At 38.3% G+C, this 15,550-nt stretch overlaps 1 pseudogene; it reads left to right on the forward strand.

Annotated features, from left to right (window-relative positions):
• The first annotated feature begins 10,510 nt into the window (after positions 1 to 10,510).
• Positions 10,511 to 11,069, forward strand: LOC129033587 (60S ribosome subunit biogenesis protein NIP7 homolog; annotated as a pseudogene).
• Positions 11,070 to 15,550: the final 4,481 nt, after the last annotated feature.

The raw sequence follows: 15,550 nt of genomic DNA on the forward strand, positions 1-15,550 counted from the left end.
AGAGATGGGGTTTCACCATGTTAGCCAGGATGGTCTCGATCTCCTGACCTGGTGATCCACCCGCCTTGGCCTCCCAAAGTGCTGGGATTACAGGCATGAGCCACCGCACCTGGCCAAATTATTGATATTTTTTAAGAAAAGTAACAAAATAGATTTGATAGAGATACTGTTTCTCTTAATACCAAAGGAAAACTAAAATAATAATCCTAGTGTACTTTTCTTTGTTCCTCATGTTTTTTTCAATCTATACACTAGCATACCTAGCAAATCAAAGTTTTACTTTAACTTGAAATATTTAAGAACATTAAACAAGGCATTTCTTTGTCTTTGGTTGAATTCTTTTGGATTACCAATAGTAATTGAAGGATCAATTATCAAAGAGTTTGAATAGCTAATATAAAACGCAAACTCACCATACAGTTTTTATTCCAAATGTGTTGATAAAAAGATACTTTGTTTCTTTATCCACTTTGTTTTTATAACATTTAAAAACCAATACAAACCAAAAAAACTAGTTAAAGCTATTTTCTGGTTTGTAGTTTTAATTAATTTCCCCTAGGGTAGAAATTAAAGCTGATAAGTCACACACACACACTTTGTTGGGGTGGGGGTGGCAGGTGGAGAGCAGGGTACTTGGGTTAGCTACAATTAAAAACAGTATTTCAATTCCTCATTTTACTTATTTTATATGTAGACAGGGCCTTAGTGATAAGATGGTATAAATAATTTAGGATATTCGTGTTTTAAAGTGAAGCATAAATATTTTGCAAAATGTTTTCTAGTTTGAAGGATGTTCCATTATTAGGATTTTTAGATTAATCTGTATGGTCAAGGAATACCAGTGAAACCTGTAGGTTATTTACTTTCTACAGTGTCATTTTGTCAAATGGTTGGTATTATAATTGTTCTTTTCTTTCTTTTTTTTCTTTTTTCTTTTTTTTTTTTTATTTTGAGATGGAGTGTCGCTGTGTTGCCAGACTGGAGTGCAGTGGCATGATCTCGGCTCACTGCAACCTCCACCTCCTGGGTTCAAGTGATTCTCCTGCCTCAGCCTCCAAAGTAGCTGGGACTACAGGTGTGCACCACCACACCCAGCTGATTTTTGTATTTTTTTTTAGTAGAGACGAGGTTTCACCATGTTGGTCAGGATGATCTCGATCTCTTAACCTTGTGATCTGCCCACCTCAGCCTACCAAAGTGCTGGGATTACAGGCGTGAGCCACCATGCCTGGCCCCCTCTTTTCTTATTCATTTTATCACCAGTGCATAATTCTTACTGACATTAGATTTAAAAAAAAGAATTATGCTATAAATCTTTATAAATTGTATATATATTTCTTAAATATTGCAATTGCCTAAACGTTGTATATTTTAAGGCTGTTTTCTCTTGCTCTCAATGTTGAGGAAAACTATAAATTGACCTATAATGCATCTACTGTTAATGGTTTTGGTTAGTTTGATATTCATTTTTTTAAGCAGCTTCCAATATGGAAACTTTAACACCTTTTATACAGTTCTCTACTATTCAAGATAAAGATTCTTTAAAATATCTCACCAGAAACTTATAATTTTATACTTTGTAATATTTAGTTTCTATAATTTGAGGAAGGGACTTTTTTGTTTGGGTTAAGTAAAAAGCCTTTATTTGATTACCAGCATGAGAATTCACCTTGGTTTCTATTTTATGCATTTGTAAATTTTTTCCCTAATTATATGGAAGTTATTGGAACTTTTGTATTCAATGCTAAATACCAAGTCAAAGGGAGTATAATAGGTAAGTTTTTTCAGTTACTGTGTCTTCAGCATTCAGTCATTATAAGAAAATGATCATAACAAAATCATTATATTATAAACATGTAATTATTTCATATAATGATTATCATGTACTGCATTGTTACTTTTAAAATAAGCTATTAAACTAGTTTTTATGGTTCAACTAATGCAAAAAAAAAAGAAATATCTGAGACTGGGTAGTTTATAAAGAAAAGAGGTTTAATTGACTCACAGTTCCACATGGCTGGGGAGGCCTCAGGAAACTTAACAATCATGGCAGAAGGCACCTCTTCATACGGTGGTAGGAGAGAGAATGAGAGCTGAGTGAAGGGGGGAACCCCTTACAAAACCATCAGATCTTGTGAGAACTCACTCATTATCATGAGAACAGCATGGGGGGAACCTGCTGTTTGGATGGGGACACAGAGCCAAACCATATCAGGGGTTTTCTTCAATCTTCTTATACACATCTTGAAATGACAACTATTGTTAAAGTGATGGAAATTTCATTTGGTGGAACAACAGGCAGACTTGTGATCTTATTAAAACTGTTACTATGATTGAGGATTTCTTTCTAATGGAACACAACATTCTCAGCATTCTCCCCCAACAAAACAAAAGAAACAGATTTCAAAACAAGGTCAAATGTAATAGAGCGCTTAAAAAATAAAAACCATTAAAATTGTAAATGTAGATTCTACAGGAGAGCCAGATTAAGTTACTACCAATTTAATCTGAAAGTAGATATTGTAGAAAGAAAGAAACAAGCAAAGGGTTGGTTTTACAAAGATTTGTTATCTTATTAATAACAAAATAGAATAATTTCAAACAGAAAAAAATATTGAATGTAGGTGGCAGATATCTTTCCAACTCTCTTTAGTCTCTTGCTATATCTTAACTTCCTTATTATAAAAGTAAATTGCATCTCCTCTGGGCCCAGTTTCAATGACCTCAATGAAGCTGACATGCAACATCTACAGAATTACACAGGTATATGGATGCCCTTTAGTAATTGGTTGACTTCAAGCAGGTCTGGCCATGAAGTCACTATGAAGCAAGTTTCCCAGGATGGAAAAACATGCATTCTCCCTCCCACAAGCCAACAGAAAATCATGAATGGCCCTTTCTCAAAGGACACAAATCCTGGGTACAGTGGGCTAGAAAATTTTCCAAGTTACTTAAAGTCACTTAGTTTATCTCCTTTCTCCTTCCGACACAGATAATCCTCCTGGCCTCTTGAGAGCACCATTCAGTCCAGGGTATTCTTAATGTACAAAATTACCACCTTTGGTCTTCTGAAAGACTGACAGGGACAGACTCAGATGAGAAAAGAATGTATTTCCTGCTTAGGATGAAGTTCAAGACATTAAACATATATACACATAAAACAATTAGAGAAACCATACATAATGGTACAATCTAATGTTGAATGTTGTGGCACAGGCTTTAAGCATTATAGGATTTCTTGTTCCTGATGGCACAATTCAATTCAACGTGCAATTTTTTTGAATAATGTTTACCACTTGTATACATGAGTGTAACCATGACCACAAGATGAATTTTTTTTAAAAAAAGACCCAAACGCAGAACATTTTCAGGAAATTTCAGAACACTTTGGGCATGGAGAGCATTGTGAAACATTCTAGAGGGGGACCACAATGTCCTACAAAGAAAAAAGAATGTAATTTCTTATTAGAATACCTAGATGCTATAACTTCAACTTTCTGAGAAAAATAATTATGGACCTAACATTCCACACTCAGTAAAAATATCAATCAAGTGAGAAAGTGAGAGGAAAAAAATGAGGTCACTTTCCAGCATGTAAAAATTCATCACGTTGATTTATCATGCACCCTTTCAAGAAAATTACTTGAAGATGTTCTCCAGCCAGAACAAGAATTAAATCCAAGAAACGTAAAAACTTGAGATCCTAGAACACTGACTCCAACCCAGGACTTGGGTGAAAAAAAGTCAGGATGACAGCTTGGCATCCAGCCCAGAGAGCAGCTGGTTCAGATTGTAATAAGAAGTCAGATGGTTCTGGGAAATCCGTCTTCAACAATTATATTACATCCCTTATCACAGATGGAATATGTTTAAGGCAGATACAGCATCTTAGTGTTTGATGAAGGCATACAATAAAAAATAAAATAAGACACTTTGAAATCATAGGATAGTAAACAATGTTAACACAATCACAATAGAAATACTGTGTATTGATATTTTTTATTTTAGATTCAACCAATGAATAAAGTATGCAAGGATTAATTATGATTACAGAAGAAATGACCAAAGCTAACAAAAGTTGTTAGGGTGGGAGAACAGTGCATACAGAAGAGTGGGGAAAGGATTAGAGGGAAGGATAGGAGTCCTAATTTACTCATCTTACTAATAATAGCTAACATTGGGTACTTAACATTGTGCTCGTTCAGAGATAAGCATGAATTAATTCAGCTAATCTCCCAAAATAAGAAAACTGAGGTGTATCAGGGTTCTCTTAGAGGGACAGAACTAACAGGATATATATAAAGGGGAGTTTATTAAGTATTAATTTACATGATCACAAGGTCCCACAATAGGCTGTCTGCAATCTGAGGAGCAAGGAGGGACAGTCTCAAAAAAAAAAAAAAAAAAACACAAAAAAAACTCAGGTGAGCACTCACAGTACCTGGTTTTAACTTCATATCGCTGAAAGAGGCACTACTGAAGAGATAGAAAAATCAGGCCTGAGTCACTGAGGCCACCCCTCCCCCATCCTGGCAGTGGTAGGGAGTGGTGCAGAGAGCATCTCTGGGAATTTGGACTGGAGGAACACAGCCACTGGGTGCTGTCCTGTTAGAGCAGAAAGGAAAACCAGACTAAACTCAGCTGACCCCTGCCTATAGAGGGAGCATTTAAACTAGCCCTAGTCAGAGAGGAATCATGGATCCCAGGGGTTTAAACTTGAGTTCTCATAAATTTTGCCACTGAGGGTTATAATGCTGTCTGTCTCCAAGAAAACTTAAAACGAAGTCTAAGCCATAAGGACTGCAACACTTAAGCAAGTCCTTGTGCTGAACTAGGCTCAGAGACAGTGGTCTGGGGGCATCACACCAACTGGGGCAGCCAAAGGAGTGCCGGCATCACCTTTCCTCTAACCCCAAGCTGCACAGCTTGTGGCTCCCTTCCTTCCACTTGAGGAGAGAAGAGGAAATAGTTGGGGAGACTTTATCTTGGGTCTTGGATACCAGCTCAACCACAGCAAGATAGGGCACTGGTCAGAGTCACGAGGCCCCTGTTCCAGGCCTTAGCTCCCAGATAACATTTCTAGATACACCTTGGGCCAAAAGGGAACCCACAATATTGAACGAAAGGACCCAGTGCTGGTGGCATTCATCACCTGCTAACAGAAGAGCCCTTGGGCCCCAAATAACCAGCAGCAATACTCAGGTACTACATTGAGTGCCTTGGGTGAGCCTCTCAGAATTGCTGGCTTAAAAAAGGAAGAGGCGGACATTAAGAAAGTCAAATGATTAGTTGTGAATTTCAAGCTGGGCAAGGAGAAAAGAGGTGGAAAGGATGTGGAGCTGACATAAAGGGGAAGATGGACAGAACAGGCCGATCAGAGGTTTTTATGAGATTAAATGGAGTAAGAGCCAGAAGGACGAAAGGTTTGGTCAGTTACTGGAACTTTAGACTTCGATTTCTAAGATGGTTCAAATTCCCAATTACAAAGTGTAATGCAATGAATGGGTAACTGCATTGTGACAGGTGACAACATGCTAATAGCCCTCGCTTGCTCTCAGCGCCTCCTCGGCCTCTGCTCTGGCCACGCTGGAGGAGCCCTTCAGCCCGCCGCTGCGCTGTGGAGGCCCCTCTCTGGGGCTGGCCGAGGCCGGAGCCGGCTCCCTCTGCTTGCAGGGAGGTGTGGAGGGAGAGGCGTGGGCAGGAGTGGGGGCTGTGCGTGGCGCTCTCGGGCCTGCGCGGGTTCTGGGTGGGCGCTGGCTAGGCAGGCCCCACATTGGGCGCAGCCAGCCAGCGCCTGCTGGGCTTCATCTGGGGACGAGCTCACTTTGGGCTGCCAGAGTGCCCCGGCTAGATGCCACAAAGTCTCGCAGCAAGTGCCAGTAAGAGGTGAAGCCGGCTGGGCTTCTGGTGCGAGTGGGTACTTGGAGAACTTTTCCGTCTAGCTAAAGGATTGTAAATGCACCAATCAGCACTCTGTGTCTAGCTAAAGGTTTGTAAACGCACCAATCAGCACTCTGTGTCTAGCTAAAGGTTTGTAAATGCACCAATCAGTGCTCTGTGTCTAGCTCATCTGGTGGGGACTTGGAGAACTTTTCTGTCTAGCTAAAGGATTGTAAATGCACCAATCAGCACTCTGTGTCTAGCTAAAGGTTTGTTAACGCACCAATCAGCACTCTGCAAAACGGACCAATCAGAACTCTGCAAAATGGACCAATCAGCTCTCTGTAAAATGGACCAATCGGCTCTCTGTAAAATGGACCAATCAGCAGCATGTGGGTGGGGCCAAATAAGGGACTAAAAGCAGGCTACGGGGCAGCAGTGGAAACCAGCTTGCGTCCCCTTCTAGGTTGTGGAAGCTTTGTTCTTTTGCTCTTTGCAATATGTCTTGCTGGTGCTCATTTTTTGGGTCCATGCTACCCTTATGAGCTGTAACACTCATTGCGGAGGTCTGCAGCTTCACTCCTGAAGCCAGCAAGACCACGAACCCACCAGAAGGAAGAAACTCTGGACACATCTGAACATCTGAAGGAACAAACTCCGGACGCACCGTCTTTAAGAACTATAACACTCACCGTGAGGGTCTACGGCTTCATTCTTGAAGTCAGCGAGACCAAGAACCCACCAATTCCAGACACAATTGGAGTGAAAATAAAGTGACTGAAGTTAAATTCAAGCAATAATATCTTGGATGGAACAACTATTAGACTGTTAAAAGTCTACAGGGTAATGGTAACAACTGAGGAGCTTAAAAAACTAAGACCCAACAGCTGACATCATCAGAGAGGTCAACAGATGACACAGTGGAGGCGTTTCTAGCAAGGAGGACTTGTTTGGAGCAAAGTAGAAGTAAGGACTCTGAGCTTTGCAAGGTCCTGATGTCTAGGATGTCAGAGCTGGAATTAAACCTCAAAATTTCAAATTTCTGGTAGTTAACAGATCTACTTACAACATCTATTTCATGAGGGTCTGTGACAATCCAGTTAGATGACGTGTATAAATAACCTAGTGCAGTGGTAGTTAGTATTATAATTAGTATAATTCACCTTGTTATGTGCTCCTGCGAGTAGAGAGGAAACACATGTCACTAATCACACCCCACATTTTCATTTGGGAGATAGGCTGCTGGAAAACAGACTAAGGGACCCACTGGATCACGCCACCATTCTGTGATTGGTCTAGATTCTAAAACTGGTTCCTTATTCCCAACACTGAATTTAATTCCTTCTGAACAAGACAAGTTGCATTTGTTTTAAAAACTCCCTGAATGCATATAGGTAAAGAGAAATAAATCTGCCTTGAGCTTCACATGGGCAAGAGAACATACCATCTTAAGAAATAAAACAAATGTAACAAAGTGAATCCTTAAGTTTTAGGAAATATACTGCTATAAGACAGGAAGATGTAGCTCAAAATTGTTTTATTGGTTAGTTTTACCACCTTGATACAAAATGTACTACTAGAAGCTTAAAAAGAGCATGTCTTTTGAATTTTAGTGAAATTTAATTACAGATTAAAGTTAGATAAATGGGTTGGTGGAATACAGGTCTAAATACTCATTATGTGTCCATTAATTAAACTGCTTATTATTAAATTAACTTGTTAATTTAATTTTTTGATGAATTACAATTAAAATTTTTTCATTTTGTGAAAGCCCTAGTTCATGGTCCCAGCTGTATACAATACAAGTGAATACTAATTCATAGCTGAAAAACTATCATTTACTCTTTAAAGCATAAGTGTATATTATTCAATGATGTATTTATGGAAGACTTTTGTCTTAGACTCACTCAATAGCTATATTTTTGATGGAATAAGGCAGAGACCTGAGCAAAATTTGGTAACTGTGATTGAGGGAGTGGAGAATTTGGCTCCTTTTCTTCATGAGCATTTTTTCTTTAACCTCTTGTTTTTCTTCAATGGCTTTTTGAAGGGAAAAGTCATTATTACTAGGAAAATCGCTTTTATATTACTCTTTAATTTTATTTTGAGTAAATTTGTGTGTGTGTGTACGTTTTCTAAATTTTAATACATATATAGATTCCTGTATCTACCACCATAATCAGGACATAAAACATTTCCATCACCTCCCCAAAAAATCCCTTGTGCTATTTCTTTTTGGTCACCACCTCCCCCTGCCCATAACTCCTGACAACCACTAATCTGTTCTCCATCTTTATAATTTTGTCTTTTTGAGGCAGTCATAAAAATAGAATCATACAGTAGACTTTTCTAAGACCAAACCAAACAGAATCCCTAGGCTAGCAAATGGCTGATGTCATAAAATCATGCCATTTATAAAGATGCCATTTTTGGAAGTTTTACTGCCTTTTCTTACTATACTGCTTGAGTGCACCAGATACTGTTTTTCAATCTAGAAAGTACTAAGAACTCCAAAGACCCCCAACTCCACTTGCTTTCTCTCAACAGTCTTAATCACAGACAATTGTCAGTATCTGTAAGTACTACTTACATGTTAGCTTTCATCCTATAGGGCTGAGTCTGGGATGTTTTAGTCACTAAAATAGTATTTCTCAGAGCAGGGCCTCTCAAATGTCTCGTTACCATGAGGGGGTAACTTCAGTGGTATCAGTATACAGAACCTTCCCATTGTTCCAACACTTGTAAATATCCTTGTTATAGATCTTTTGCATGGTATAATCATTGTGACACAAGAACCTGGGGCCCATAGTCTTTCCCAAATGTTTCTGAGGTCGCTCAGAGGGTTCAACCACTAGTTTGTGGGTATAGTCTGCCATCTGCAGTCCATAGGTGGTCTTTGCATGCTTGCTTTCATGGCAGTTTAAAAATGTGATTTAAATGCAAATAATATGTTTTGGTGTCTTTTGTCAAAGAATGGAATAGTACATCTGGATTTCTTATCCACAATCTGATGATCTGACTCTCTCCTTCAAAACATTATACCTAGCTAAAACTCTGTCCAAATTCCCTTAATATTGGGCCAGAATTTGGGTATCACTGATCTGAAGAAAAAAATACTGGGGAGTGAGTTATATCAGTCTAATTCTGGGGTAGCTTACAAGGTTTGAGGTTTGTATGTTTAGTTTACACACTTCGAGATTCAATTAAGGTTCCCAGCTGTTGGGGGAAAAAACCACTTTTCTTCATGTAGATTTAAATTCTGTGGTCAGAAATGCAGAAGGAAAGGTAGAACAAAAAGTAGATCAAGTCTTTGCAATTTTATTTCTCTTTTCCTGAAATCTTCTGCCACCCATTTCTTCACCAGATTCTTTTATTATCAAGATTCAGGCCTCAACTCAAATGTCACCTCCTAGAGAGGCTTTCTCTGACCAATTGGGTAAAGCGGCTATTCTGGCTATTCTGTCCTTCTCATCCCCATTACTTTCTAGCCCATTACCCTGATTTTATTTCTTCATATCACTTAACACTAACTTAAACTGTCTGATTCAGTCATATTTCTATATATTTATTGTCTTTATTTCTTCCCCCTCACCCACTAGAGCAAGAGCCTTTTCTTGTTCCCTACTACATCCCCAATACTTAGAACAGAGCCTGACCCATTATAAGTGCTTTAAAAACATTGGTTGAAAAAAATTAATAGATACAATTATTTGGTGACACTAGCCATCTAGCGATTTGGTTTGGTCTCGTTAGAAAAGTCTACAACATCATGAATGCTCACCTCAAGCAACTCCGAACTATGGGGAACTCCTGAAACCATAGCAGTGTACTGGGAAGAGTTTTCTGAGCAGCCCATCCTGGGAGTTTTGGAGAGCACTGTTTTAATTGCTGGAGGAAAATAGCTTTTAAAAGCAAATTTGAGATTGTGATCTGATAAAAAAAATGTTCATGTAAGATTCAAAAACTTGGACTCTGATCCCTAGATTTAAGGGGAGCTCTAACAATAATTATCACCAGAGTTCCAGTTTCACGTAAGAAGGAGTAAGCATGCTTCACACCTTTTCTCACACTGAATATAATTACAAACCCTGGACAGAAGGCAAGTACAAGTATTTGAAGACTCTGAAAAGTAAATAACAGCAGCCAAATTTTGTAATACCATTAATCTAAATCCATACATATCAATCATAACATGAATGTAAATGATCCAAACATACTAATTTAAAAATAGGAATTTTCCCTAAGCTCATCAAGCAGTATACATTTTATATATACAAGTTATATGTAAAAACTTCTTTTATATGTCAGACCTCAAAAAAGTGAGATTTTTTTTTAAAAAAAGAAATAGTCAAAATGGATTTTTAAAAACCGCGACTGAACTCTATGCTATTTACAAGAAACACAACTCAAATATAATACACATTGATTAAAAGTATGGGTGTGTGCCTGTAGTCCCAGCTACTCCAGAGGCTGAGGCAGGAGGATCACTTGAGCCCAGGAGTTCGAGGGTGCAGTAGGCTATGATCACGCTACTATACTCCAGCTTGGACAACAGGGAGAAATTCCATCTCTTAAAAATAAATAAATAAGACTGAGGCACAAGGATCTGGTGTTCCAACCCAGCAGGAAAATGCGGCCTTTGACTGAAGAGGAGACCCATGTCATGTTTGAGAAGATTGTGAAATACATCAGGGAGAATCTTCAGCTGCTGCTGGACCGGCCCGACCGCACCTACTTACTGGCTGCACAACGACCGGGTGTACTATGTGAGTGAGAAGCTTGTGAAGCTGGACGCCAATATCTCCGGGGACAAGCTGGTGTCACTGGGAACCTGCTTTGGAAAAGTCGCTAAGACCCACAAGTTTCGGTTCACGTCACAGCCCTGAATTACCTTGCACCTTATGCCAAGTATAAAGTGTGGATAAAGCGTGGTGCAGAGCAGTCCTTCCTCTATGGGAACCATGTGTTGAAATATGGTCTGGGTCGAATCACCGAAAATAGTTCTCAGTACCAGGGAGTGGTAGTGTATGCCATGGCAGACATCCCTTTGGGTTTTGGGGTGGCAGCAAAATCTACACAAGACTGCAGAAAAGTAGACCCCATGGCGATTGTGGTACTTCATCAAGCAGACATTGGGGAATATGCACAGCATGAAGAGACGTTGACTTAAAACGAAGTCATTGCAAGGACAGCTGTGTGGAAGGGCCAAGTTTTGTTTCCTGTGTTTATGTAGACTCCACCATCATGTTGAATTTTGTCAACACTATGGCCTCTTCAGGGACATCTTAGTTTACTGTACTCTCTATCACTGAGAGATGCAGGCTGGATTCTTATTATATACAGAGATGGCTCAAAAATGGGGTTTCAGATCTTTGTGTTTGTGATGAAATAGAATACTCCGTTTCAAAAAAAATTAAAATAAATAAATAAAGGATGTCAAAATATACATATTCTCAGTAGGAAAGCAAACATGTCTTCCATATGAAACAAGTATTATACCATTAATTTGTGTATTCATTCATCAAATATTTATTGAAAATATACTAGGTTCAAGACATGATGCTGAACATTTTTATATAACTCATAATCTTAAAAGCCATATTTAAGAGTGAATTATGTCAGTCAGGAGACCAGATGATAGTACCTGAATCAGAGTAGATAGGTAGAAATTGTAAAAATAAATAAATAAAATAAACAAAAAAACCTATAGTCCAATACTTGAGATAGCTTTTCATCTATAAAGGCAAAATTTCCACATGTGCATCAGGATTGTCAGGCAAATTCATTAAGTGGAAATAAAATGGAGAGAGCAAAATCAGTTGAATAAAAGAAATAATTATATTCTTTATTGAGTTATACATCTTTCTTTTAAATAAGCATGTTTAACAAAATTGAGGTAGCAAATACAGTAATCAGTCCACCACAGTCACATGGAAAATAGTATTACAATTAGAAGAGAAGTTAAGATGAGGTTAGGAATCCTCATTGATGGGGAGTATTATGTGTATCTTCTATTCTGTTTTTGGTTAAATAGATATACTTTTCTTTAAAGTAGGGGGTTTTTTGGTTTGTTTGCTTTTTTTTTTTCCATTTCTACCCCTCCCAGTCTGATCCAGTTACCATCATCTGGGCTTCTGACTAATGCACTCTTAAATATGTCTTTTAAGATTATGAGTTACTATCTAAAAATATGAAGAACATAACATTATACCTTAAACTTAGTAGATTTTCAATAAATATTTGAAGAACGAATGCATAAATGACATGATACTTGTTTGATATGAGATACATGTTTGCTTTCCTATTGGGACTTAAGAGATTCCAGAAACATTAAGTTGGATATTCCTACAGTCCTAGGAGAATAATGGGAAACTTTCAAAGCACTTAGCATGTGTCAGAGACTATTCTAAGTGCTTCATAAATATTTACTGCTCTAGTCTTAACAAACATTTAAAAGCTATTATTCCTAGCCCCATTTTTAGATGAGGAAACTGAGGCACAAAGTGTTTTAATAACTTGCTTAAATTTGGCTTTCTTAAAGAACTACTAGTAAATGATAGACATGGGATTCCGTGTCATGTAGTCTGGTTCCAAAGTTCCCACTCTAAACTGCTATTGAATTTGTATTCCAGTAGGTCTGTAAGTTGAATGTGCATCAGAATCACATCCAGCTTGTTAAAACAGATTTCTGGGCCCTATCCACAGAGACTATGATTCAGTTGGTCTAGGGTAAATTCTGAAAATTTACTGATCTAACAAGTTCCCAGGTGATGCTGATTCTTTTGGTCCAAGGTGCAGAAGTATACTTGAGAAGAAATCAAATTGCTACTGTGGACATTTCTTCTGTCTAATCCACTCAGGCTGAAGATAAAGGTTTCTGATCCTGACCGGACATTACTCAAACTTCATATGCACACTAGATGTGAGAGCCTAGTATATCTGGGTGAACTAAAGTATGATTCCGTATTCTTTCTCCCTACTGTTTGATCTTACAAGGTATTTTCTTCCTTGTGATACCAAAGTCATGCCTAGATTCTGATCCTTACCCCCAATAAAATGATACTATTGATATGGTTTGGCTGTGTCCCCACCCAAACTCTCATGTTGAATTGTAATACCCATAATCTCCATAATCCCCACATGTCAAGGGAGTGACCAGGTAGAGGTAATTGAATTATGGGGACGGTTTCCTCCATGCTGTTCTCATGATAGTGAGTGAGCTGTCATGAGATCTGATGGTTTTATAAGCGTTTGGTAGCTCCTTCTGTGTTCATTCTCCTTCCTGCTGCCTTGTGAAGAAGGTGCCTTGCTTCCCCTTCACCTTCTGCCATGATTGCAAGTTTCCTGAGGCCAGTCATGCTAAACAGTGAATCAATTAAACCACTTTCCTTTTTAAATTACCCAGTTTTGGGCAGTTCTTTATAGCAGTGTGAAAATGGACTAATACAACTATGAAATGACCACTGAGACTTTCTGTTGATTTATTACTCACCCATTCAATTTTACCTAAGCTATGCAGCAACTAGAAAATGGTAAGATTCTGAAAAATATTTCTTACTCTTTTATTTTGTTCGAGATCAAAAATTTGGGTACTATAGAAAAGCACAGTGAAATTAAGAAACATTTTTTTGTAATGCCACCACAAAATGTTAATTGTGATAGATTCCAATATAGTGCTTCTCCTCAGTTTTTGATTCATGCTTTTGTGTAAAAAAAAAAAAAATTGGACAAGTTATATTAAAGGACCTCAGCAAATAGTGTTTGAAAAGACTCACTGGAGATAAGCGTGAGCTTGCCTGAAGCTTCCCTGTGTTAGACTAAGACACCTTTACAAATTGCGTCATTCAGGATATGACTGCGCCAAGAGGCCTGTTTCCAGAAGACACTGATCAACAAAAGCCCAAGCTTCCTTAATGTGACATTATTAACTTGCTGCTTGTTAAGGAGATAAGAATTATGCTGATTGTAACGAGTTATGCTTTCAGCCATGAAAAATTTCTCTTCTTCTCAGTGCTCAGATTATCTATCATTAGTCTGATCAAAAATTTTGGAGATATGCAGGTTCATACTAAGATGTGTCTAATGCCTGGATTGTTTTATTAATATGGGCACCCGAAGTGGGCTCTTGCTTTACCTAATTTAGGATCTATAGTGATTAACTTTATCATCAAAATTCCATTTTGTGCAGTGACAAGTAGAAAGTACTGTACAAATTCTTCTGACATGCTGGTCAATATCAGCTTTGAACTATAAACCAGGACACTGCTCATGGCAGCATGAAGGTTACAAAGCAGTGAATCTTTTCCTTTCTAAATAGCCTGCTTTACAAAGAGAATAATTGTACTGAGCAGATAGCAATGTAGAACAGAGTAGGAAGAGAAGAGGGTCATCAGTGTAGGAAGTGAAGGGCTGGGAGAAAGACAATTATCTACTTTACTTATTTATGTATTTTTATGAATTTTGGTTTTAAACCTTTACTATCAGAGAATTAACCAGTTCTCATTCTGGTTACTTAAGACTTTCTCATGCCAGAAAAGTGTGGAATAGGGAGAAACCCCCTACTTCTTTTGTTTCGAAATATAAATGTCGTATTGGTTTGTTTTGTTTGTTCTTTTTATCAGCAGAGCCAGTGTGCTGCTATTGTTTGCTGGCCTAACAAAAATGAAATCAAGGCTTTCACTGAACAGTCTGCCAAATGTTGAATCAACAGCCCAGCTTCTGCAACAGCTTGCTTTAATGACCCTAGACAGCTTCTATTTGAATCATATACTGGGTCACAAGTAGGAAATAGGGATAACAGAAAGCAGGATGGGACAGAAACTAAATTAGCGCTTTGAAGGCTATTTGGGCTGCTGTCAAATCAGTTCCTCAGGGAAGCAGAATTATTTATTAGCTTCCTACTACATGCATTTTGTAGTTATTTCATGTGCTATGGTAAAAATTGATGTTTTGTAAAAATTCCATCCTTCTAATAAAACAGAATATATTCAACTAGTCTAAACAAATCCTTTTATGATCTTCATAATTTATCTGGGAATTTGGATTTATTGATTCTTAAAACTGTGATGACCCTATCTGACTAGTGCAGTCAAAGTTTTTATGCAAATCAGATAAGCAGCTTCTCTTCAGAGGCTTGTTTGAGTCTCGGGAATTACATAGTTCACTCTGGCCCCTCAACAGGCAGAACTGAAATTTACCACTCACAGTCCGAGTTGCTAGAGACCTGAGTAAGATCTCAGGACTATGAGTTAATGGGAATGATCTGTAATAATGATTGTGGTATTCCTAGCTGGCCACTGGTGAACCAAGCAGAGGCAGTCAGACTTTCTTTTGGACAGCCAACTCACTACTCCATTCCACCTGCTTTGCCGCACTGGATTCACCATTTCCAGGAAACCTTCAGTGGAAGAAATATTCAAGAGCATATCCTGAAGGGAGGGCAACAAGGAATGTTTGGTTCCCCTTCTCAATGAGAACCACTCTAATAACCTAAAATTGTGTAATCGAAATGCCAATGAAGTCAGCAGACTCTTAAGAACGACATTAATTGGGTTGTTGTTGTAATAAATGTTGGCTGAGAGATGGCCTGACTATGTAGAAGGCCTCTTTAACTGTTGATGGCTGAATGCCTTTGGTCATTTTCTATACAAAAGTCCACTTGAGTAAAGTT

Source organism: Pongo pygmaeus, chromosome 2 (genome assembly GCF_028885625.2).
Source record: "Pongo pygmaeus isolate AG05252 chromosome 2, NHGRI_mPonPyg2-v2.0_pri, whole genome shotgun sequence".
In the NCBI taxonomy this organism is placed as follows: domain Eukaryota; kingdom Metazoa; phylum Chordata; class Mammalia; order Primates; family Hominidae; genus Pongo; species Pongo pygmaeus.